Source organism: Littorina saxatilis, linkage group LG8, assembly GCF_037325665.1.
Source record: "Littorina saxatilis isolate snail1 linkage group LG8, US_GU_Lsax_2.0, whole genome shotgun sequence".
Classification (NCBI taxonomy): Eukaryota; Metazoa; Mollusca; class Gastropoda; order Littorinimorpha; family Littorinidae; genus Littorina; species Littorina saxatilis.
Genome location: NC_090252.1, coordinates 13,959,681 through 13,987,408, shown reverse-complemented (window position 1 = coordinate 13,987,408; position 27,728 = coordinate 13,959,681). Strand labels below are relative to the sequence as shown.

Sequence of the window (27,728 nt, the reverse complement as noted above, 5' to 3'; positions counted from 1 at the left end):
GTGTGTGTGTGTGTGTGTGTGTGTGTGTGTGTGCGTGTGTGTGTGTGTTTCTGATTGTGTGCGTCTGTTATTTTTCGTATTCCCCTTCTGTCCGCCGGTCTTTGTGAGCTGTCTATTTGTCTGTCGGTGTGTTTGCGTTTTTGAATAAATTATATACAAGATTGATCGAGTAGCAGACATATTAACCATTAATGTTGCTTTTTCAGTCCCTTCAGCACTTGGAGCAACTGATGTCTACATGGAATGTCCAGATTATCAATGGGTGCGAGGAAATACAGTTTCTTTTAAGTGTTCTGTCTTGAAGACGGCGTATCCCACACAATGCAAAACAAGTACAGATCGTTTTGTAGAATTTCGCAGAAGCCCAAACGGTGGTACATACGTCCCAAAGTGCGCTCTCGCAGATGTATTAGGCTCTTGCCTTTCTTCGTCACTTGACTGCTCGTGCGATAGTGAAAACACGACTCACTACAACTACAACTACACGTTTGAGGTGACGGCCGATTCATCTGGCTCCTGGGACTGCAATGTACCTTGTAGCGCAGGGCTAATTCAACCACTCACCTACAGCAGTAATGGCGGCTGTGAAAACAAGGCTGTTTTGGGTAAGTTTGTATTTGCTTTTACTTTTCGTTAGTTAACACATTTTGTTCAGCAGATTATGTAACATATGTGTGCTCTTATGTACTGTCTACATGTGACTACGTTTGAGATCAGGTCATATTTTCGCGAACAACGACTTTTTGATTTTTATGTTACGACTGTATTCTGTATTTATTTAGTGAAGCAGAAGGGGTTTCATCTTTAAGAAAATGTTCAGCTCAATCTTTCCTCTCGTAGACAGACTATGTTAACTTTTTTTTAAAGTGCAATGTATTCATCCTATTCTTTGATCTTCAGAACTACCTCCATGAAGTGCATTTTGTCATAAAGTTATAAAGTTGCAGATGCAGCAGGGTATTAGCTGTACATACATCTGTTGAAGTTACGCAGTCGAAGACAAAATCTTAAGCCAATTCAAGGCCACAGAAGGCGAATAAGCAGAGCAGATCTTAACCCGATTTTGTTTGAAAATACTCTGTTAGGACTGTTTTTCTTTGAAATGGGAATGATAAGGAAGACATTTTTTTTAAACCGAGCAATTTGAATGCAGAGAGCTCGTCCAGTAACATTCCTGATTCATCCTAGCAGTAGTATCGTGATGACTGCCGTAACCACTACAAGTCAGTTGCACTACTTTTGTTGCGTTATCAGCACAAAATGACAAAAACATGTGGTGCTATTGACACAAGGCACGCGTGTCATAATCACTACGTGTAAATTCTACTACGTGTCAATATTACTTTTTGTTTGTAAACAGCTATCGCTATATTCACAGGTATATTATCTACGGGTTAATCTGGATTGGGTGGCCGAGTGGTAACGCACTTGCGCTCGGACGGAAGCGAGAGGTTGCGTGTTCAGGCCTGGGTCAGGCCGCAATTTTCTCCCCCCTTTCCTAACCTAGGTGGTGGGTTCAAGTGCTAGTCTTTCGGATGAGACGAAAAACCGAGGTCCCTTCGTGTACACTACATTGGGGTGTGCACGTTAAAGATCCCACGATTGACAAAAGGGTCTTTCCTGGCAAAATTGTATAGACATAGATAAAAATGTCCATCAAATACCCGTGGGACTTGGAATAAAGTAAAAAAAAATTCCATCTCACACGGTATTAAGGGGTTACTTGTGTGTTCAAATCGCTCGTCAGAAACATTACACATTTTGTGCACAGGTTCCTCTAAGCAATATGGACACATCTGTGCAAAGAAAAAAGGGGGTCGACGTATTAACTTTTTTTTTTAGAATTTTTTTACTGGGGGTTGTCAAGTACGATTTTGCGAAAAACACTGCGATTTTTAACATGATCCCAACTGACATATTTAGCTCTACAAATAATAAATGAGACATTAGTTTGTGTATATAAATGAATGGAGAGTATAACTTTATCATAAAACGGTACTTATCAACGTGCATTTTCAGAAAATGATCGAGGTTTATCGAGGGCGTACACATAAAATTATCACTCCTTTAGTAGTAAAAACGTATTTAAAAAAAATTCGCGTGTGAGAAACATTACACATTTTGTGCACAGGTTCCTCTAAGCAATATGGACACATCTGTGCAAAGAAAAAAGGGGGTCGACGTATTAATTTTTTTTTAGAATTTTTTTACCGGGGGTTGTCAAGTACGATTTTGCGAAAAACACTGCGATTCTTAAGGGGTTACTTGTGTGTTCAAATCGCGTGAAAGAAACATTACACATTTTGTGCACAGGTTCCTCTAAGCAATATGGACACATCTGTGCAAAGAAAAAAAAGAGGTTGACGTATTAACTTTTTTTTAGAATTTTTTTACTGGGGGTTGTCAAGTACGATTTTGCGAAAAACACTGCGATTCTTAACATGATCCCAACTGACATATTTAGCTCTACAAATAATAAATGAAACATTAGTTTGTGTAGATAAATGAATGGAGAGTATAACTTTATCATAAAACGGTACTTATCAACGTGCATTTTCAGAAAATGATCGAGGTTTCTCGAGGGCGTACACATAAAAATATCACTCCTTTAGTAGTAAAAACGTATTTAAAAAAAATTCGCTCGTCAGAACATAACTAAACTTGAACACAGCTAAGTTCACTGTATACAGATACAATACCTGTAAACAAAATAAGTTGTTGTCGTATTGTCTGCTTCACAATTATTCCCGTACCAACCCCACCCCCATATCTTGACTGACAAAAATGATAAAAAAAGAAATAATTTGGGAGTGCTGTTGGTCAGTTGGTAGAGCGCTGGACTTGTGATACATGAGTTTGAATCAGGGTGAAGGGTTGGGGGTCGGAACATTTGTGTGCAAAGTTTCATGAAGATCTATCCAGTAAATTTCTATGAATCGCACACCACACACACACACACAGAGACACACACACACACACACACACACACACACACACACATATATATATATATATATACACCAGGGTAGATCAGTTAGTTTGTAAGGGGGGTGTTTTTAGAATTCAAGAGTGTAAATCGAGGTCGCAGAGCGCCCGAGACTGATCAAGGGGCATACGCCCACCCCCCCCACCCCCCCCCCCACCTCAACACAAGAAAGAACAAAAAGTCGCACGTGAAATCCATTACACATTTTGAGCACATGTTTCTCTAAGCTATATGTCCACAACTGCAGACAGACAAAAAACTTTGTTTTCTTATTCATTTTTTTTTATAAGAGTTTTGTCAGTTTTGGGGGGTACCGGGTGGACACATATGACCTTACAGAAAACACTGTAATTCGTAACGTCATCCTAACTGACATTTTTATCTTTAGAAAAGATAAATAAAACATTACTTTGTGTAGATAAAAGAATGGAGAGTATCACTTTATTATAATACGGTACTTATCAATGTGCATGCCGAAAATTATCCAGGATTGGCGAGAGCGTACACATACAATTATCACTCAAAAACGTTGTAACACAAAATTGGCTCGACAGATCATAAACAAATTTGAACACAGCTAACTTCACTATATACCGTTGCAATACCTAAGAAAACCAAAAGGTGTTTTCTTATTGCTTACTCCACAATTATACCCGCACCACCCCCACCCCCATATCTTGACTGACAAAAATTGATAAAAACATTCATTTGGGAGCCCAGTAGGTCAGGCGGTAGGGAGAAGTGTGGGTACTGTGTGCAGAGTTTCATAAAAATCTGTATAGTAGTTTTCTCTGAATCGCAATACAAACACATACACCCAAACACTTGGTGCCTTTAGTGCACCGATACCCCCCCCCCCCCCCCCCCCCCCCTTCCCTCCCCCAGATCCAATACCACCCCCCCCCCCTCCACCACCCGCCCACCCCAGTAATCACAAACACACACACACACACACACACACACACACACACACACACACACACACACACACACACACACACACACACACACACACAAGCAAACCAACCCCTCATAGCGATAAGAATAAGTACACAGTCAATAACTATATTTCTGACTATTTACAATTGGAATACATGCATACTCTCTCTCTCTCTCTCTCTCTCTCTCTCTCTCTCTCTCTCTCTCTCTCTCTCTCTCTCTCTCTTTCTCTCTCTCTCTCTCTCTCTCTCTCTCTCTCTCTCTCTCTCTCTCTCTCTCTCTCTCTCTCTCTCTCTCTTTCTCTCTCTCAAATATAATTTTGAAGCGCATTACATAAAGTCGGTATCTGATATCTAAAGTGTTTCGCTATGTTTTCGTCCTGATCTTTAGGATCCGGAGGATTATTTTCTGTTGATGATCTAAGGTAACGGAATTGTTCTTGCATTTTGAGGGAATTTGACAGGTATCGGGGTGTGGGGGGGTGGGGGGGGGGATTTGGTGTGGGGTAAATTATCAAAAGGCTTGCACCCTAACACAGCTGACTTGTAATCTAGCCTGAACTACGAAAGCAGCCACACGCATACTCATAGAGGCACGCATGTTTGTGTGACGGTTTGCACGAATAAACATTGAAAATTAGTTTTGAGTTTTGATAAAAACAAACGACATTTCCTTTTAGCACACAGGTGCTCAGCAAATGTGTATTGAAACTCGTTCAATTATCCCAAAATGTCATAACGTTTGGCAATATAATTATTTAACAACAACAAAAAGACTACCGGATTCCGTACATAAAAAAGTCAGGGGCTGTAACAACAATTCGCGGCATTGGACTGTGGGAGGTCGTACACAGCTAACACTGCGACGCGTAACCAAAATCTACGGACACACTTTTTATCAGTTGATGATACGAACACACTTGCATATTGGGGCACTACTAATTGTGTATTTCAGTTATAATGCATCACGTTACCTCAAACTTCGTCTCAAGTTGGAAATGTCCCCCTTGTCCAAAACCCCGCTCCTACCATCCACAACAGGGAGGACATTTCCAACTGGAGACAGAGTTTCATGAAGATCTGTCCAGTAGGTGTCTCTGAATCGCACTACAATCACACAAACACACAGACAAGCACACAGACACACGCACATACACACGACACACATGGGTGAATCAGTTACTTTGTAAAAGGGGTGTACTTTGAATTCAAAAGTCTAAATTGAGGACGCGAAGCGACTTAGGCTAATCATAAGAATGCGCCCCGCCCCCCCTCCCCGAAAAAATAATCTGTCGTGAGATACATTACACATTTTGTGCACAGGTTCCTGTTAGCAATGTGTACACAGGTTGGGGTTTATAGTATCGGTCCTCCCCCCCTTCTCAATTTCCCCCTGTCCGCAAACAGGCATCCTCTGCCTCGGGGTCGCATGGACCCATATCTTCATAGATCAATTGGATATTGTTAAACAGGTGTTTGGGGAAAGCTCCTTTGAACGGAATCGAGGTAATAATTCATTTCAAAACCAGGTGTTTTTTGTGGCTAAGTGTCTGTTCTACACGAACATTCTATAACTTGTTAATCTGTGTCCGAATAATGAACTGTTAACAAAGTTACTCGTATGAAGGAACTATGAAGCCAAACGCACCAAATGGACACATATTAACTGTGACACACATACACACGGCGAACACATAAACAAACAGACAAACAAAGCTTCGCAATGCCGTAATGGACACCCGCTCTCACTTAGTAGATTCCTTTCTTAAACTATTTATCTGTCACTATTTCTCAAAACTTCGCTTTCTCGCACTCAAGACGACATGCACAGACACAAAGACACACGGGCACACACACGCCCGCCCGCCGGCACGCACTCACACAACAAACAACACACACACACACACACACACACACACACACACATGAGGAAGGGATAATCACACATAGTGCGCCAGTGAGGTTAGAATGGTGAGGTGGGGTCTGAGGCTGGTAAGGGATTTGGGGGTAGGACCGACGAGAGGGCACGGATTCGGCGGTTCGCCGTGTCGAGTCAACTTCATATAGATCTGTGTAGGTGATTAACAGCCCCAGCCGATCTGGATCTGTTCAAGTCAAAAGTAAAGTCAAGGATACGAAGAAGTTTACCGAAAAACATCGATCCCAAGGACTCATGTTGTAACTTTTCAAAGCAGTTACATTCAATCAAAGCTCTATCCACATTAAACCGAACGGGAATCGTCGAAGATCCACGCAACTTCACTGCAATGTCGAAAACGAACTCATAATGTCACCGCAGATCTATAGTTGGTTTTGGTTTTGTGTCGCAGCAAAGAAACGAAGCAAATCTCCGGCTTTTATTTCACACTAAAAAAACGTTCATTTAGCGGGTTATTAAAATATATTTCTTTGAGGTTGCAAGGCAATGGCATCGCTGAGATGTACTCCTTCGAACACACGACACAGGTTAGAAATTGACTTCATTTGGGCGCTTTTTACGGCCAAAACAGAGTGAGCTTTTTGACGGGTTTATGGAAAAATCACTTCGGGGGCAGGTCTAAAATCCTGTGAACAGTGCCAAATCATACATCATTCAAAAGAGCAAAGTATGTTCTTTATTCTAACATATGGGCTAGGGTAAGTCATAGATATAAGTATCTGTCTATTATATCTGTAGGCAAGTGTATTCCATTCCTTCGATAGTCTCGTCATCTACACTTGCGTGAAATTGAGTCTGTTTTGCATAAAAGACCTGCGAGATTTGTAGAAGTCAAAACAACAACTTACAGTCCAGCCTCTCAAATTTCGTTCCATGCAATTTGTTTGTCTGTACGTATAGACTGAGGGGTGCCCCGAAATGATTTGTAATCACAACATTCACAGACTTCAAATACGCCATTGAAAACTCGTCCACGAGCGTTTTAGATATATACTTGGGTGACTAAAACTGTCGTACCTACCAAAGGCCGCTTCGCGTAAGAAAATGACTACCAGAGTCGCAAGGCTCGGGATTTTTTTTACAAGAAATTTATATTTCGTTGTTCTAGTCCGAATGAATATGAAGATATGGCGAGTTGAAAACGCCGATTCTTTCGCCAGAAACACGTCTGTTTCCATACCGGAAAGAAGGAATGGACTGAGCTACTAGAAGCACGGCGCCGTGCGTACAATCGATCGAATGATGTTATTCACACAATACCATTTGGCGATCTCTAAAAAATCATTTAAAAACGAACTAGTTGACATGTAATGAAACTATTTACTGAAATCAAGAAGTATCTTAGTTCTAGCCGTGCATATGACACACCCTTTCGCGAAAGCACACTGAACCGTGCGTATACGCATTCGCACCCGCAAACCACCAACCCAGGCGGGTTATCCAGATCCAGATCTAGATCCAGATCCAAGGGAAGTAACTCAGTGAGTATAAACATGAGCAAGAACCGCAACTCAAACCCACTCAGGAAACATGAATACACGCATGCAGGAAACAAAATATGGGTAGCGCCGTATGTATGGCAGCTCGCTTTCCCCGGGGAGAAAGCAGCCCGAATTTCCATGAGGGTAACCTCAATGGACTGTAAATCTTATCCATCCATCCATCCATCCATCCATCCATCCATCCATCTCCCCCTTCAACGACTCTGTTGACGTCCGTTTAACCGCTTGCTTCCCTTTCTAATTTATGATAAACCGGCGCGCGCGCAAACAACTCTGCATAGCCAGACGGGCGAGAGATGCAAGATTGCATTAACACACAAAAACACACCACACACCTGAGCATTCAAATATATATGATATATGCAAGACTGTTGCACACACAGCTATTTAGCCAAGGTTGTATTTTCAACAACACATGCGTTTCATAGGACAGATCATCGATCTATAGTCAAACAAGCTCAGACTAACATATGGGCATTATGAGCATTCTGGGTGAAGCTGTTCACAGAAACAAACCAATACGTAAGCACACATGTGTACAAACGTACACTCACATAACCGTGCACCGACACAGATAAGGCCAACAAAAAAAAATTGTCTGTTTAGGGTAACATGACCAAAAAAAGTAGGGTCGGTAGGTAGGTAGGTGTGGTTTTTTTTTTGTGTGTGTGTGTGTGTGTGTGTGTGTGTGTGTAAATGCTATGTTGGCTGAACATTCACTTCTTGTATTTGATGAATACATGTTTCAAAACTAACGTATAAATAAAACAGAGAGAAAGGGAGAGAAAGAAACGCCAAATGTCTCTTTTTAGCATGTTTACCTCTTTTTTTTTCTTTTTTTTTTTTTGAAATCAAAAAAAAGTTTTTGGGTCGGCGCCAAATCGATAGGGTCGGTCGGGTTACCCTAAACAGACAATTTTTTTTTGTTGGCCTAACATAGTGGTACCGGCGATGAAAGAACCCACTTGTCCTACAGAATACCATCTTCATATGAAGGCCGGGAAAATATAAAGGGTCAACCAGAATAGCCTTAAACTTCACCACTGCTTTCCTCTCGCACAATGTGTTGAGGTCAATGCTAACACAGCACGCAACATTTCCTGTAGTCCCAGGCAGCTCAGCATACCGCATTCCATTCTTTCAATGTTTCTGAAAGTTAACAGAATTTTGTTGGAGAGTACACCGTCCACCATGTGACAGTACAGTAAACTACCTTGTGTACGCCCCCCCCCTCCCCCCATGCACCAATTTTGCCCAAAGGAGCTGTTCCTTTGCTAGAATAACGATATTTTGGTTATGTCGCATAGAAGTGTTCCAGGTATGCGTTACTGCACACAACTTTTCTCTCTCGCGATCACTCTCTATCTTACACACACACACACACACACACACACACACACACACACACACACACACACACACACACACACAAACACACGCACACACACACACAAACGCACGCACGCACATACAACGCATACACACACACACACACACACACACACACACACACACACACACACACACACACACACGGAATTCAGCTAGCTAATCACGAAGATAGTTTTGTTGCTTTAGTGTCTGTTGACAAGTTTATAACTTCAAAAGATCTTTGCTCCTGACACGTCCTTCTACCCGTTCTTTGTCAAGAAATCAAAGAACACCTAAATCAACCTCTTCAGACCTCACTTCCCGCCCAAGATGAATATTTTGTTTCTTCTTATCCCTCCCAGTCCGATGCATCAACAATGTATCGCGATTCTCTAGCCACTCTAGACTTATTTTTCTGTCCACTCCGCGAAACATTTCCCAGGAAGGGAAACGATAAAAACAGCAGACTCAATAATCTTTTGTATTTTTCTTGTCTACTCCAACGGTCGAAACTGGTGGGTCAAGCATTTAAAGCATTGACAATCTTGTTTTTATTGTGGTGTTTAAGAAAATCAGATGTTGTTTAATTACGTCTAAAAAGTGTTCGCGGCGTCAAGTTTACGTATTGCTCTTTTTCTCTCGGAAAACACAACACAGATGAATACAATACATGCCGCCACCTCCCAATACAAAAAGTTGGACAAATCATAAGAAGAAAATAACAAAGAAACACAAAAAAGTTGCTTGTTGCTGTTGCTATTTTTAAGCAAGCTGCTGACCAGCTCAAGACAGGTGATAAGGATCTGAGACACGTCACAGTGTTGTGCCATGACGATATGCTTCCTGTCACTGAAAATACACCATCCACAACTTACGTTCAACTTTAAGCGCGGTTACATGAATATTTTCGAAACTGTTGATCCGATTGTCATAAAATTTGGCACGAATTTTTGTTGTGTATTGTTTTAAATTGTGTTCCTCTGAATAAGAATTCTGAAGAAAGTTGTTATTTTTGTTAAAGTTTTTCTATTTGGTACTTGTTTGGGCTGGTCAAAAACAACTTGTTTGTGCATTTGTCAGAAAGCTGGAGGAACTAAACACAGCGGAGTCAACACTTCAGCCAGATTTGTTTTTGCTGAAGTTGACGATCTGGTATCTCGGACACAGGATTGCATTGCGGACCTCAGTGTTTGGATGTCTTTAAACAAACTCCAGTTAAATAGTGACAAAACCGAAGTTATGCTGGCCTGTCCCAAGAAATTTCTCAATCACCCTTCTCTTCCTGCCTCTCTCACTGTCAACGAACTACCTATCTCTTTCTCTCCGTCTGTCCGCAGCCTTGGCGTCACTCTCGATCCAACTCTCTCTTTCCAAAAACACATCTCTAACATCTGCAAGTCCGCCTATCTAGAGCTGCGCAAGATTAGTTCAGTCCGTCACTACCTCACCGCTGATGCAACCAAAACGTTAGTGTGTTCTTTAGTCCTCTCAAAGATAGATTATTGTAATTCTCTTCTGGCCGGTCTCCCTAAGTACCTTTTAGATAGACTTCAAAGGATCCAAAATAACGCTGCCCGCCTGGTCTTCAAATCTTCCAAGTATGAACACGCCACACCCCTTCTTCACTCTCTACACTGGCTGCCAATCACTAAAAGGATCGAATACAAACTCTCCTCTCTTTCTTTTGCCGTCGTTTCTGGTTCTGCCCCAGAATACTTGTCAGAACTCCTCAATCTCTACACCCCTTCTCGTCAGCTTCGCTCCGCCGCCGACACTCGACTCGTCCGACTCCCCACAGTGCAAACAAAGACATGTGGCGAGAGGTCCTTCGCCTATCAAGCCCCTGTGACCTGGAATAGATTACCACTGCCTCTCAGACACACAGATTCTCTCACTACATTCAAGACAAATCTCAAAACACACCTCTTTCAGCGCAAGTGATTTCCCCCCCAGCATCTCCCCACCCACCCCATCCCGCCCCACCTCACCCCCTACCTAGCGCCTAAAATAACGTGTATATATATTTTCTGCGCTTTGTGTCAGCACTGTGTGTGTGTGTGTAAATAGTACCGTTGACACGTTTTTATGTAGAAGCCTACTGTGGTTCTTGTGCTTAGGCTGTGTATTGGACTGTCATTGTATGCCTGCATTATTAGTTGTCAGTAATTATTACATGTGCTGATTGTTCTCTTTGCCTGCGCGCGTATAGTATGTTGGTTATGTTTGGTCATAGTATGTTTGTTTATGTTTGGTCGTTATCTTGCCTGTGCGTGTATTGTATGTTTGGTCGCTTTCTTTGCCTGTGCATGTATAGTTTGTTGGTTATGTTTGGTCGGTTTCTTTGCCTGTGCGTGTATAGTATGCTTGGTCGATGTATGTATTGTAAAGCGCTAAGAGTAGACATTTTTCTAGAATAGCGCTATAAAAGTTTGCATTATTATTATTATTATTATCCCATGTGTGTAACCATTAACGTTTGCACCACAACATTTGCATCTGATATTATGAAATTGTTTCTGCAGATAACGTAATGAAATTTGCACCCTGCATTCCTTCATAATTAAAGTATGTACCGAGCAAGTTTTGTGCAAATCGGTTAGTATTCAAGTGTGAAGCGCGAACACAAACAACGCACTTTTGTGCGAAATCTATGTGGTTTCCTTACCTTAAAGACCACATCTGCCTTAAATGGTTTACAGAACGATTTAAATCTTCTAATGAACAAATCAGTGCTAACCTTATGGAAAGCAGTTGCAATAGCATTTAATGGCAATAAATGAAACAGTTCGTTTGAATGGCTATTTTTAGCTTGCGTAATCCACACACCAGTTTTCGTGGTTTATCTAACCCCTGCGCCATCGTGGACCCGTGTGATCAACTTTCCTTTTCACAATGTAGTCGTCACTTTGTGATTTTCAATGCGACTCGCTGTATCTGCAATATCACGTTATCGTGTACCTCTGAATTTAAAATGCAACAAACGACTGCGAGTCACACGAACTTATCGGCGGTGGTTGGCTTCAAAGAAGCAAGCGCTTTGCAGAAAATTCGTCTGCTTGCGAATCACAACATTGCCTGACCTGCTTCCTGGCTCCCTTTTTTCAAACTTTCAAAACTTCGAACTGTACTGATCCTGTCTTGATGAAAAAAGAATCATTTTTGACTCACATGCGAAGCAAAAGTGAGTCTATGTACTCACCCGAGTCGTCCGTCCGTCCGTCCGTCCGTCCGTCCGTCCGGCCGGCCGTCCGGCCGTCCGGAAAACTTTAACGTTGGATATTTCTTGGACACTATTCAGTCTATCAGTACCAAATTTGGCAAGATGGTGTATGATGACAAGGCCCCAAAAAACATACATAGTATCTTGATCTTGCTTCAAGGTCAAGGTCGCAGGGGCCATAAATGTTGTCTAAAAAACAGCTATTTTTCACATTTTTCTTATTTTCTCTGAAGTTTTTGAGATTGAATACCTCACCTATATATGATATATAGGTCAAAGTAAGCCCCATCTTTTGATACCAGTTTGGTTTACCTTGCTTCAAGGTCAAGGTCACAGGAGCTCTTCAAAGTTGGATTGTATACATATTTTGAAGTGACCTTGACCCTGAACTATGGAAGATAACTGTTTCAAACTTAAAAATTATGTGGGGCACATGTTATGCTTTTATCATGAGACACATTTGGTCACATATGATCAAGGTCAAGGTCACTTTGACCCTTATGAAATGTGACCAAAATAAGGTAGTGAACCACTAAATCTGACCATATCTCATGGTAGAAAGAGCCAATAAGCACCATTGTACTTCCTATGTCTTGAATTAACAGCTTTGTGTTGCATGACCTTGGATGACCTTGACCTTGGGTCAAGGTCACATGTATTTTGGTAGGAAAAATGTGTAAAGCAGTTCTTAGTGTATGATGTCATTGCTAGGTTTAGTTATTTTTGAAGGTCAAGGTCATGTCAAGGTCAAGCATGTGAGGCGTATGGGCTTTGCCCTTCTTGCATGATTTAAGAATGTTTGTGTAACACGCTGACAATTTATCATTTAGATTTTTAAAGTAAGGTCCAGCGCCAAACCGAGGCGTCCGATTAAAATAAATTCGTTGAAAAATGCTCGCTCTTTACGGATGGCACCTAGGATGTTCTCAAGCGGTGAGTGTTTAAATGAAAGGGTGTTTGTATTGTGTGTAAAAGCCTGACAGTGTCTGTGACCAGAAACTGATGGTTTATGTGAAGCTGAGCGTGCCTTTAAGCTGCTCTTGTACATATCTTTAGATCTGCACAGACATTCACAGTGGAAGTGGAATGAACGACTGGCAATCACAATAAAACCATATATTGCAGAAACCCCGAAAAAGACGCTGTGCATACATTATTAAGCTCTAGGGTAGTTCATGTGTCGTAAGTTGACATGATCCATGTTCCTTCTTCTGGGGCTCAACATGCCCCACAGCTTCTGATGTATTTCCGCCTCGGGGAAAAAAACCTCTATAGACATATTATTTCTTTTGCTTAAAGTTGTTTTGAGCAAGTAAGTCTCGTCCTGTAACATAATCTTCCAAAATAGACACAATAAGATCACATTAACTACCCATTGATTACATCAAATTTTGAAAAAAAAGAGATTTAAACAAAAATAATATAAGAATCATAATAATTACTGACTTTCTTGACCAAATTCAGTTTTGGCTCGCCCAGACAAACTATGTGTACTAAGCCCTTTGCATGACCTCATTTCTGAAACTATGACATCATAACATGATGTCATCACCAACAGTCTAGCCAAGACTTAAGAAAACCAAAACAATGACATCATACCTTTATGACCCCAAGACGTATTATTGTTATTGATAGCTCAGTGAATATTTCAGGGGTGAAAATCTTCTCCAGCAAACATTTTCATGCTGTGAGTGATTCTGAAATGTTGGTCATGTCTGCAGATTATCAACACCTACACTTTGTACAATTTGGAGATGTTTGCTTCCAACAAAACTAAAAAAAATATTAACGAAAAGTTTTTTACGAACATGACCCCACTGTGACCCCAAAATGTGATGGTCATGTTGGCAAATTAACAAACCCTTGAAGTGATCAAAGTTTCAAAGCTCTAGTTTCAAAAACGCTTAAAATAACGTCAATGTTAAGTTATTATCAATCGAACATGACCCCATATTACCCCAAAACTTGACGAGGGTCAATCAAACGTACGTCAAGCCGGTAGATTATCAAACCCTAGAAGTGTGCATAATATCAAAGCTCTAGCTTCAAAATCATCCGAGATAACCTCAGACGCCTTGATTAAAGACGCCTGTTTTGGAACCTCTTCTAAAGCCTCGTGGAATATATTACGTCAAAGCAAAGAAACGTCACTCTGAAAGTGTGGCGTGACGTGTTAGTTCTAAAAATCATTGAGGGTAATTAGCGAGCGCATTTTTTGGCTCACATGCGAAGCAAAAGTGAGTCTATGTACTCACCCGAGTCGTCCGTCCGTCCGTCCGTCCGTCCGGACGTCCGTCCGTCCGGAAAACTTTAACGTTGGATATTTCTTGGACACTATTCAGTCTATCAGTACCAAATTTGGCAAGATGGTGTATGATGACAAGGCCCCAAAAAACATACATAGCATCTTGACCTTGCTTCAAGGTCAAGGTCGCAGGGGCCATAAATGTTGTCTAAAAAACAGCTATTTTTCACATTTTTCCCATTTTCTCTGAAGTTTTTGAGATTGAATACCTCACCTATATATGATATATAGGGCAAAGTAAGCCCCATCTTTTGATACCAGTTTGGTTTACCTTGCTTCAAGGTCAAGGTCACAGGAGCTCTTCAAAGTTGGATCGTATACATATTTTGAAGTGACCTTGACCCTGAACTATGGAAGATAACTGTTTCAAACTTAAAAATTATGTGGGGCACATGTTATGCTTTGATCATGAGACACATTTGGTCACATATGATCAAGGTCAAGGTCACTTTGACCCTTATGAAATGTGACCAAAATAAGGTAGTGAACCACTAAAAGTGACCATATCTCATGGAAGAAAGAGCCAATAAGCACCATTGTACTTCCTATGTCTTGAATTAACAGCTTTGTGTTGCATGACCTTGGATGACCTTACATGTATTTTGGTAGGAAAAATGTGTAAAGCAGTTCTTAGTGTATGATGTCATTGCTAGGTTTAGTTATTTGACCTTGACCCTGAAGGTCAAGGTCATGTAAAGGTCAAGGTCAAGCATGTGAGTCGTATGGGCTTTGCCCTTCTTGTTTTTTCTATAATGACGTTTGTCTCGGTGACTTTGGCATTATAAGCAGTGGATAAACTGATTCCTGCCAGACTTGCTTGACAAGACCTCATTTACATGGTATACACACGTGTGATTTGAACGATTATTATATCACGGGTGTCTCTCTCGCGTATGTAGGATAAACATGCAAACTACACACGCCACGCGCGCGAGAGAAAAGCCTAAGAGAGGGGATGACGTCACGACCCTTTGACATCAAAAAAATCTTGACGTGTCTAATTGCGCGAACATTATGCCCTAGTTTCGGAAAGTCCACCCCAACATATCTGCCCTGGGTGGCGACGGATCAAAAATTGAAGAATTGGTCATCACCCACCGTATTTTAGTTAGTATGTTCCCAATGTATGGTGAACTTCCATCCCCAACTGTAGCCTGAGTTTGGGCACAAAAAATCCTTCTTTATCATGTATTATCGGCATGAACAGTTCTCAAGTCGATTACAGAATAGCGTTCGTGGGATACCTCCAGCTTCGCTGGGATAAAATCAAACATGTTTCGATTCGGCGCTTTGCTTGTTTTTCATTTGATGTTTTTTGTTAAAGTCAATCTGAGAGCAATTTTTTTTTTTTTTTGGGGGGGGGGGGGGGGCTAAGGTGTTCCCATCCCAAGTAGATCCGGAATCCTTGTGTAGGGCTGCTTCTCCCATTCTTGGAGTGCTAGTTCATGGTTTCGGGCCGCAAAATTTTTTTTCACACGTCAGTTGCGGGCTTCCAATCCCGAAGGCTGGTTCCGAGTAACTACGAACGTAATCGGAAGTTCCGATGTTTACCAAGTCAAAGAGCCGAGTCGAACACTATCCTTGCGTCATCCAGGGAGATACTGTACAGATCTCTGCGTCATCTTTGACTTTGCAAGCAGCTTCGGAGATTTCAAAACAACGTTTTTGCCCCAAAAAAGATTGTGGGCTCTTTTTTTTTCCTCCTCAAGTTATTTTGGACGTTGAGCGTGGTTTGTCAGACCTATAGCGTTTCGGTTTTTAGTCAAGTTACAAAATGGCAGTCCAAGGCAAGGAGCGAAGGTGATCAATTCGGAAAGAATCTCCAATGATGTTTGCTAATGCGAGAGAATTGGGACGGGCGAACCATTGCATATTAACCAGAGGTAGGTTTCCATGTTTCGTTTTATACTTAGAGTGGGTCTTTGCGAGTATGTGTTGCAACATGTGTCACTCCGCTCACTGTCACTGACAGTCAGTCTCTGACAACAACATTGGATGCATGTACCTGTACGTGTATGTGTTCTGCGCGAACTTAGAATCCGGTTTCATTCTAGAATGGACCGGGTCCAGGTTGGAATTCTAACCCTGCGCAAGTACAGGGGTGCCATTCTAGAATGAAACCCTTGAATAAAGGGGGCCGTAATGTTTGTAGGTAAGACAGAGTTGTCTTCCCTTGAATTATCTCCACCTGCACCTTCCCTTTGATAAGATGGGGCTGATTTGTCTACCCCTGAAAAAAATCCTTTGGCGATCTTGCGATGTCATGTCATGTCAAGAAAGTTGACACTCCTGAGTACGCAATAAACAAAGGCAGACCATAGCAAGGGGGACTACCAGGGCGGTATTGTTTGCAGGGCAGTTGTTTTTGTGATGAGAGCCGGTTGCGGCCGCTTGCAATGTCAGCGCTGTCTCCCTCTCGGAAATGTCTGGTTTTTTGACAATTTTTTTCACAGACAGACAGACAGACAGACAGACGGTCAGACCGACTAACCGACAGACAGACCAACAGAAGGACAGAGTGAGTTATAGAGCTGTTGTCACAGGTTTAAAAAAAAGTTGACATTAACAAAAACAGAAATCAACAACAACTTTTGTCTGGTTTTATAATATTATGGGAAAAACATTGAAAGCAATTCATAGTAGTAGTACTACCACAACAAATACTCTCAAAGGGGAATTCCATGCCTAAAAGTTTGACAGTTTTTATTTAATCTATCAGAATCCCTACCTTCCAAACTGTGATATGCCCACGTTTCAAACTCTTCATGTATATGAATAAGATTAAGTCAGTCCGGAAATTTCCGTTCGTAGCGATCAGTGCTGAGTGTCTCTCAAAATCGTAATCACTTTCAGAACATCACATCACAATCCCAATTCACGATGTCTTTGAGTAAAGTGTAAAAAACCCGAAAAAAAACCCAACCAAACACACAAAAAACAAAAACAAACAGAAAATCCAGTTACAAGCGAGATCGTCAAAACACTGTCAGTCCGGAAATTTCCGTTCGTAGCGATCAGTGCTGAGTGTCTCTCAAAATCGTAATCACTTTCAGAACATCACAATCCCAATTCACGATGTCTTTGAGTAAAGTGTAAAAAACCCGGAAAAAAACCCCAACTAAACACACAAAAAACAAAAACAAACAGAAAATCCACATTTGTGGCTTTGGCTGTGTGATAGTCTAACTGAAATGACTATTCCAACTTGGACCCAAATTCCAACCTTGCGCAGGGCCGATTCTAGAATGGACCAGCAACAAGGGTTTCATTCTAGAATGGCACCCCTGTACTTGCGCAGGGTTAGAATTCCAACCTGGACCCGGTCCATTCTAGAATGAAACCGGATTCTAAGAACGCGCAGAACATATGTATGTATCCTTGCCTTACATCCGGTACGAAGATAGTTGCCCTGTACAGGGATTTCCTCATTAATGTGAAGAAGAAGAAGAGTACCACTGCTACGTTTTTGCAACCTCTTTTTGACCCAATTCGAGATGCATGAGTCATAATATTTTAAACATTCTTTTCTTTAAGATTGAATCCAACTTCCAAGACACACAGTGAATAAAAAATCAAAGCTAGTGCTGGTCAAATCTTTTAATGCTAGAATTAAAAATAGATAACCTTCTCGGAATATAATTGCAAGCAGGTTGGAGGCTAGTTCAAGAATCAAATTGCTGACTTACCCAGGCTGGCTGGTTACAGTGCGTTTCTTTGAAAGGCAATCAATGGTTCTACTGCTCTGCTAGTACTCACCATTTTGAAAGTGATGTTCCCATGATTGGTACTTCATCTATTATTTTATTGCAGGTCTCCTCTCAGCTGAAAAAGCCAACCGATTGCTGCATGGCCAGCGACGAATCAGGTAAAAGGTTTTATTATGTACAACTGTCAGTGTCAGTGTTATGACATACAGTGTGTTTTTTCCTTCCCCTCTCTCTCATTCTCAAGTTCTGGTCAGAATAACTCATGTGGAGGTGTGCGTGTGTGACTGTGAGCAAGACTGTGAGAGTGGTGTTTTTTTTTTATAATTCAGGTTCAGGGATAATAATAAAATAATGAACACCTACTGACTTAGACTCCAAACCGCAAGCTCTTAGCCTTATTTCACCAGTATGGTGATCACTTCCTCCCGTATTGGAACCATTACTAATATACTAGAAGCGCATGACTTTCAGTGTGTATGTTTGATTAAAAAAAAAATGCATTGCAGTAAACACTGTCACTGTCAGGATATAATTATCTCAATGAAACTGTGTGTCAAGTTCTATTAATATTTTCCTTTTTTGAGTATGTATATTATGCATGTGTGTAGAGCACAGAGAGCGTAAAACTTTAAAAGGAAAATAATAATAGAACTTGACACACATGATTCCTATGATAATGTAGGACAGTGGCATTGATATCTTTCTAGAATAATATGTCGTTTTACATTCAGTGAAATTTTGACTGAATTAGTGAACTGAATGTATTCAAATATGGTGACAGACATGTATACAATGTAGACAAGTTAAAGTTGTATGTGTGTACATCACTACATGTTCTGTAGCTTACAAGTTACATTGAAAACAGCCTTGACTATAATGGAAATCCACTTAATCACTGTCTTTGGGGTTCCAACAAAAATCAGACGCAGTAGGGGGGGGGGGGGGGGGGGGGGGAGTCGGGGGATTTTATTTGAACTTGTCTACCAGGGAAAAAGAATGTTTAAGCTCTTGGCATTTATGTGGGTTTAGTGTGTGTATGTGTGTCAGTTACAAACAGTACACAACTTATTCCTTTATACTCATACTTAGACTTGTTCTTGTCGTTGTGTTTAAGATCCGTTCCTTTCTCATTCATTTGTCAGTAGTGACTGAAGATGACGAAGACCTGGCCAGTGAATGTGGATGAAAAGCAGTGCTATCCAAGTCCAGCTATGATCGATGGGGAAACTACAGCAACAGCCGCAGAGGATCACCGGACAAAGAGAACTGTTTCCCAGTATTGTAAATGTCCACTCAGTATTGGTTGTATTGAGCATTACAACTTGTTGCTATTGTACATTTTTGACTCACATGCGAAGCAAAAGTGAGTCTATGTACTCACCCGAGTCGTCCGTCCGTCCGTCCGTCCGGACGTCCGTCCGGACGTCCGTCCGTCCGTCCGGAAAACTTTAACGTTGGATATTTCTTGGACACTATTCAGTCTATCAGTACCAAATTTGGCAAGATGGTGTATGATGACAAGGCCCCAAAAAACATACATAGCATCTTGACCTTTCTTCAAGGTCAAGGTCGCAGGGGCCATAAATGTTGCCTAAAAAACAGCTATTTTTCACATTTTTCACATTTTTTCTGAAGTTTTTGAGATTCAATACCTCACCTATATATGATATATAGGGCAAAGTAAGCCCCATCTTTTGATACCAGTTTGGTTTACCTTGCTTCAAGGTCAAGGTCACAGGAGCTCTTCAAAGTTGGATTGTATACATATTTTGAAGTGACCTTGACCCTGAACTACGGAAGATAACTGTTTCAAACTTAAAAATTATGTGGGGCACATGTTATGCTTTCATCATGAGACACATTTGGTCACATATGATCAAGGTCAAGGTCACTTTGACCCTTATGAAATGTGACCAAAATAAGGTAGTGAACCACTAAAAGTGACCATATCTCATGGTAGAAAGAGCCAATAAGCACCATTGTACTTTCTATGTCTTGAATTAACAGCTTTGTGTTGCATGACCTTGGATGACCTTGACCTTGGGTCAAGGTCACATGTATTTTGGTAGGAAAAATGTGTAAAGCATGTGAGTCGTATGGGCTTTGCCCTTCTTGTTGTCAATGTTTTAAAGGCCCGCTACGCCTCACAGGGCCGGACTAGGCTAAGAGGAGGGGGGGGGGGGGGTTGCCAGTGGTGGTCCAGGGGGATGTTCCCCTTGGCGGGGTCAAGGGGCAGAGCCCCTATATTGTGGGGGTCAGGGGGCGAAGCCCCCTGAAGCTGATGGGTAGGTCATATTCTGAGATAGGAAAATGGTCGCTCCTTGCATGAAACGGCATAAAATAAACAATCATAAAAAATGTTTTAAATAAGTGAGGTACATGTTTAGGCTAGGGGGGGGGGGGGTGCGCAACCCCCATAACAACCCCCCCCCGGTAGTCCGGCCCTGCCTCATTTAAAAAGTTGTCCTATCGTTTTGAACTGAGCGCTGTCATTGTCCCATAAGAACTCCATTCCTTTGGACGGTGCAATATTCTATATTTTTCTCTCAAGATACACATTTTCAAAAAGAGACCGAGCGCTGAACTGAAGTTGTGCAGTGCGGATCTTGCGTTTTTGGGAATTCCAAACCGTTTGTGATATGAGCTGTTTGGGTACACCTGTCTGCAGCACATTCAAGTTAGGAGTACGGGAGACAACTCCAACTGACCATAAGTCTTGCGTCTGCTTTTGTTTTCAGTTCAAGACATTTTGACGAAGCGCATTGAATTATGCCACCGAAATAAAACTAAGGCCTGTCCACTTACAAAAACTGCTGGGTCAAAGTTCAGTAAATCTTACTTTTTCTTAAAGGTACTGAACTTGTCAAATCCAGGTGCACAGAGCCCCTGGGGCTTTTAGTCATACCTCAGGCAGCTATCCGTTAGAAGAACTACCAAGTTTCATTGACTTGCACCCAAAGAGTCAAGAACTGCGATTTTTTTACGAATTAATTTCGTACTCAGACCCGGCTGGTCTTGACCTATTTTTGGATCTAAATTTAGATCAGGTAGATCACCACATCATGCACAAAAAGACACGTCACTAGCAAACTATGTCAGACGTCATCATGAGTTTGTGTAAAACAAAATGGATGCCGGAATCACTCAGTTGAATCGAACTCCGACCAAACACCACGCAATAACTAGGTTAATTTATGCACTCCTGTCGAGCTTCACAGATGTCGTCGTTGGGTAGTTTTGGGTTTGTTTTACTACCATAGGAGGATTTTTGAACTGTAAATGCACTCAGCTGCAACAAAAACGCAAAGGCTGTGAGCTGCACTGTGCCTTTAAGGAAATGTGCGGCAGTAAAATTGAATTCGGAAAATACATGGAATAACCTGGTTTTCTGCATAAAAATAAATAAAACAATTGTGAATACTTCTTCTGCGTTCGTGGGCTGAAACTCCCATGTACACTCGTGTTTTTGCACGAGTGGATTTTTACGTGTATGATCCTTTTTACCCCGCCATTTAGGCAGCCATACGCCGCTTTCGGAGAATTGTGAATACTGATCGACGTAGAGTGCCGTTGGAAACAGTCGTTACATTGGATTTCTAGGAAACTGTTTAACAGCGACATCATACATCAGAAATTCCTAATATTTGGCACAAAGATACACATGTATCAATCTACAATCATATAGAACGATTTTTGACAACAGACTACAGTTGAATTTTGATATCTTTTGTCATGAGGATGAACGAATTTCTTACTGCATATTCATTACAATAATTAATTTAAATTCAACTGTAGTTTTTAACAAAAAACACGTTCTTTATGATTGTAGATATAATACATGTGTATCCTTAAATATTATGAATTTCTGATGTATGATGTTGCTGTAAAACTGTTTTCTAGAAATCCCATATGGCGCTGTTAATGCTAGATTCCATAGCAACAGCAGTCTATATCCATCCACAATGTTTTCATTCATTTTAATAAGTCACTTCAAGAATTAACCAGAAAACCAAGTTATTCCTTGACTATTCTTCAAGTTTAAAGGCACAATGCAGCTCACAGCCTTAGTTTTGCGTTTTTGTTGCAGCTGAGTGCATTTACAGTTCAAAAATCCTCCTATGGTAGTAAAACAAACCCAAAACTACCCAACGACGACATCTGTGAAGCTCGACAGTTTCTTGTTCACGCGAGTGCATAAATTAACCTAGTTATTACGTGGACTGTTTGGTCTGAGTTCGATTCAAATGAGTGATTCCGGCATCCATTTTGTTTTACACAAACTCATGATGATGTCTGACATAGTTTGCTAGTGACGTGTCTTTTTGTGCATGATGTGGTGATCTACCTGATCTAAATTTAGATCCAAAAATAGGTCAAGACCAGCCGGGACAGAGTCCGAAATTAATTCGTAAAAAAATCGCAGTTCTTGACTCTTTGGGTGCAAGTCAATGAAACTTCGTAGTTCTTTAACGGATAGCTGCCTGAGGTATGACTAAAAGCCCCAGGGGATCCGTGCACCTGGATTTGACAAGTTCAGTACCTTTAAGTTTGGTAATTTTACTGCCGCACATTGCCTTAAGTCATAAATAAAGGGTTCCAGTAACATACCATTCTTCTTTATTGATTATGAACTTTGGAAGGTTAGATTTTGGAATCAGTTTTTTTTAAATATTTCCTTGATGTGTTGTAATAAGATCAAGCGTCTGCTTGGACATATACTAAAGATCCACTACCTGGCTGCTGTCTGCGGAAAATCGATTAATTCATAGACAAATATGCCTTACAGGGAAGCAGCTAGCCAGTTGACTGTACGTGTGTTTGTGTAGAGGTGTTCTTATTGCATGTTCAAGCCAGGACAGATGGTGACCTGAAACATTTACACATTACACATGTATGCAGGACTGCTACTTTAAGCTTAGGTGCAAGTGTGATGATATAATTATTTGTTTGACTGATTATGGGCATTAAAATAAAACTGCAAAAAGAATACTTACACTTGAGATCTGATTTTGTGCGTGTCTGTGTGTGTGTGCGCATGAGGGTGTGTGTGGGCCATTTGACATACTTGCAGAAGAAACCAACAGAGGTAACTGATAAACTGCATTTATTAACACAAAGAGGTAAACAAAGTGAGTTCACACATTTCTCAAAAGTAAGAAAAGGCAGTCTCACATGTGTGATAGTCTAAGAATACCAATGCATTCACAATATTTAGTACTCACATGAATGGCACAAGAAAAATATAGGCTGAGAATGCAAGTTCTATTTTGGCACATTTGTACATGTAGCTGCATCCGCTAGACATATATCCATCTTACAGTTAAAACAAAAACTAGTGGTTAGGACATGGGCCTAAAAATCTCAAGGTCCAAGGTTCAAATCTCTGCAGAGGCATTTACTTTTTCCCCTTAGGCCCCCCCCAAAAATAGGTCTGTTTACGGTAACATAGGCCAAAAAAATAGGGTCGGTAGGTCGGGATTTTTTTTTTTCCAATAAACCATATTTTTACGTTATTTTGCCAAAAAAACAAGATTTCCCCCCCCCCCCCCCCAAAATGCCAAAAAAAAGTCTAGGGTCGCGCGAAAAAACTAGGGTCGGTCGGGTTACCGTAAACAGACCTATTTTTTGTTTGGCCTTAGTTAAAATAAAAATGCTCAATCGAGAGAGAGCAACCGTAAAGTTACCAGCGTAAAAGTAAAGTGTTGAATGCAGCTGTAAAGGTCATGCCAGCAGTGTGGGTCAGTTCTGGTAGCTCTGTCAGCACAGAATGGACTGAATCTGATCATCATCCTCAGCAAAGCCAGGCACCACTCTGCAAGCTGCCTGCACATCATATCTCGGCACCTCACTTCCTGGAAAATAAAGAAAATGTATTACTGAGCACATTCAGACTTTGCTGTGCGCTGATGGGGATATGTTTTTGAGTCACTTGAGAAAAAGTGACTCTATGTAATCGGTCAGTGTTAGTCTGTCCGGCCGGCCGTCCGTAGACACCACCTTAACGTTGGACTTTTCTCGGAAACTATCAAAGCGATCGGGCTCATATTTTGTTTAGTCGTGACCTCCAATGACCTCTACACTTTAACGATGGTTTCGTTGACCTTTGACCTTTTTCAAGGTCACAGGTCAGCGTCAAAGGAACAATTAGACATTTTATATCTTTGACAAAGTTCATCGGATGTGATTGAAACTTTGTAGGATTATTCTTTACATCAAAGTATTTACATCTGTAGCCTTTTACGAACGTTATCAGAAAAACAAGGGAGATAACTAGCCTTTTCTGTTCGGCAACACACAACTTAACGTTGGGTTTTTCTCGGAAACTATAAAAGTGACCGGGCTCAAATTTTATGTGAACGTGACTCATTGTGTTGTGAATAGCAATTTCTTCCTGTCCATCTGATGCCTCATATAATATTCAGAACTGCGAAAGTGACTCGATCGAGCGTTTGCTCTTCTTGTTGGTATTGAGAAGAGGGTGTGTAGTGGGGGTGCCGGAAGGTAGGTAGGAAGTAATACATGTACTTGTTCTTCACACAATCAGTGGGATGGAGAATGGTGTGGGTGATACTGACAGTGACAACTATTAACTAAACTGTAAACATTGTTCTGTAATATTACAGGTGCCATCATTCCTTCCTGTGAAAACCATTTATTTATATACTTTCATCATTAAAATTAAAAAGAATCTTTCATCATTAAAATTAAAAAGACTTCCTCACAAGAACCTTTCTAACGACATGATATCTTGTTATGCTGCTGATGTGAGCGGTTTTTCTGGAATGTGATGGAAATTTACTATTTTTTTAATTGACAGCATGAGCCCTCATCCCACACACATTCCCTATTTAGCGTTGACACCTTACAGTTTTGTTGAGAAATGTGATGTGAAGTCATTCAGAAAATTCTAACAGTAAACACTGCGCAGGGGCAATCAGGGTGTTGATACGTTTTACTATATTATATAACTCTTATTCCATGTAAAAAATTAAAAAAAACTATAAAAAAAACTGGCCAGATCTGTGATTGTGAGCCAAGGAAAGGACTGACTGTATTTAAAATAATTCCAGTAATGAGTAAATCTTTCATTCTAGCTATTTCATGTTTTACTTTCTTGCATCACAATAGTTCAAATCAATGTTCATACAAACAGCATAATGCACTTTATGAGTATAGGGTTGCAACAAACTTTAAGATGGGAAGGAGAGAGAAAATAAAGATATTTGTACCATTATGTATACAAAGTACATCATACCAATTAGTGAATTACCATGCACAGTATTACTAGTAATACAATTTACAAAGAACAAAAGACTGCTGAATGATCTACATCAGTACATGCATGTTTATAGCTACAGACTACCATCACCAATACCTTATAAATGTGTAACTTACTCTTCAGGGGTAGTCTGTAATGTAAAGCACCATGCCAAGTCATCCTGATACCTCTCCAGTACATGTAATTATGTATCCATGTTTAAAGGTAAACTGTTGGAACTGAAAGACAGGAGCTGTATGAATGATGCACATCACCTCTGGTTTCTCGGGAGGCCTGAAAAAAACCATAACAATATTAACATAACTATTAACATGTCTTGAAAATGAAATAAGTACTATTTCAACTTCACTATCAGAGCCAAATCACTCACTAATTCAGTAATTGTTTTGTTTATTCTTTTACAACCATAGTTCATACACTGATACAGCAACATTTGATTCTGTGCATATAGATTAAAGATCAAGCATTTTCTAAACTTGAGTAAAAAAAATAAGAACACAACAAGCACACACTCTGTGACTCAGTCACACCCAGTTACTCAGTATCTAACACACACATGACATACACAACAGATGAATCTTGCTCAGTTCTACAAAGGCCACGTTTGCAATGGTCATGTCTTGGATTTTAAAAACAATAACCTACCTGCTGGTTGATCCAAACCGATGATTGACAATCAGTGAGAGGAAAATGTCCGAGGCTGATGATACTGCCTGTGGTGGGAGGGCGTTCCACTCGCCAATGGTGCAAGGGAAGAAAGACTTCTGTATGATGTTCTGCAGGCTGGGAGTTTATGAGCCTCAGCATGGATTGAGCGAGTGCTGAGTGCATTCTTTTCGCTCTATCCTATTAATTCACACATTGACCCTGCAGCAGTGACGATCATTTCTAGATTGCAATCGGCAAAGTTCGTAGCTCGGATTGCACTCGTTCCAGCACTACCGTGTACTGGGTCAGCGAGACACGAACGACAACTCAAATCGATAAGCATCCGAACACATCGGAACTTCCGTTTACGTTCGTAGCTACTCGGAAATAGCCTTCGGGATTGAAAGCCCGCAACTGACGTGTGAAAAAAATTTTCGCTTTCGGGCCTGGTACGGACGGCTTTTCACTCCGCCCTCGATGCACCATTAACATACATTTGTCATACATGTTCTTAGAACACTGTACTTTTTAATACGCGATCGAAAACCGCAAAGTCGAAGACATTATAAGATGTTTGATGGGTTGTTGACAGACCAGCTTTTTTGTCGGTCCGAGGGGGAGCATATCGTGTTTTGTTTCATATTTATTGACCAAGGCCGAAATGCCCCCCGACAACAAACCACCAAACATCGTTTTTGTCATCATTTTTGTAGTGAGAAAATAGGTGCACAATCAACCCAGGGAGCCATGCTTTGAAACACGGGTTTCGTGCTGATAACCACACGAGTCCCGGTTTGATAATCACTGGCAATCAACGATAGCCGTGGAGCGAGGATTATCAAAATGAGCTGGCGTGTGAAAGCAACTTTCTGTGTTTTTGAGTTCATTAAATGTTGGGATGAATATGTCAGGTTTGAGGATGCACAGTTCTGTAGGTTCATCTCGGTATTTCACCCCCTCGGCTTTCTGTTGTAATTATTAGGCTGAGTGATCGAATGTGGAAGCTACGTTTGGTAAAAGGTCACAGAAGATTTGCGTCGTGCGGCGAAGGAAAGAATCGCGATCGTGTGTCCGACTCAGTACCTCTTTGTTTTTCATTAGACCTGTCATTCTGCTTGCTCGGCTTTGTTAGATGTTTGCATATCTTGTAGCTATTTTCTTTGCTTTTATTATTGTTTCTTATTTGTGATTCGTTTATCGATACAACACGGGTCAAAATGTGTGTGTCAGGGGTCGTTTTACTTGAACTTGACGTTCGTGTTTCTCGAAACGTCTGTGTATCGAAACACAGATACACGCACTCCATGACTCTGTAAGAAGAAAAAACGTATCGCTAGGTTTCATTTGTTTTTGATGAATGTATGACCTTTCATTAAGTAGTTATGTTTTTTGTTTACTTGTGCCAGTTTGGCAGTTCGTTTTTGGAGCTTTGCAAAGCAGTGTCGTGTCGTCTGTTTAGGTCTGGGGAAACACCAATGAAAAGAGCCGAAGAATCCCGGAGTGTTTCTATTGGGTTTGCTTTTGATTATCCATGTATAACCTGCTTCCTGCAACTATAGTAACCGGGGATTTATTGGCTGGGGAACATGAAATGTATTTCCCAGGTGCTTGTAAATGAAAACTTGTGAAAATGATGACAGAGTTTGTTGTTCGATGTTGACCGACGCTGGTGACGATCTCCGAGTTGCCACGAATATATGTATAACCCAGTTGCCGGCTAAATATTTCGAATAATTTCGAATGTATATTTATATATATATATATATATATAAAACATCAGAAATTGTGAAAGAAACAATTAAAAGTCAGCAGAGACTTTCTTCCGAGATTTGT

At 40.9% G+C, this 27,728-nt stretch overlaps 3 long non-coding RNA genes across 3 annotated transcripts in view; 2 read left to right on the top strand and 1 right to left on the bottom strand.

The window, feature by feature from the left end:
• The first annotated feature begins 218 nt into the window (after positions 1–218).
• Positions 219–27,728, top strand: part of LOC138972186 (uncharacterized) — a 45,538-nt gene continuing 18,028 nt past the window's right edge. Inside the window, exon 1 of the long non-coding RNA XR_011457481.1 lies at positions 219–605. This is a non-coding gene — a long non-coding RNA (uncharacterized lncRNA). The remainder of the gene's footprint in view (positions 606–27,728) is intronic.
• On the top strand, positions 15,738–19,226 carry LOC138972184 (uncharacterized). Its single transcript, XR_011457480.1, has 3 exons — positions 15,738–16,144; positions 18,072–18,126; positions 19,111–19,226. It is a non-coding gene; the product is annotated as an uncharacterized lncRNA (long non-coding RNA).
• On the bottom strand, positions 23,518–25,882 carry LOC138972183 (uncharacterized). Its single transcript, XR_011457479.1, has 2 exons — positions 25,364–25,882; positions 23,518–23,820 (listed from the first exon to the last, which is right to left on the bottom strand). It is a non-coding gene; the product is annotated as an uncharacterized lncRNA (long non-coding RNA).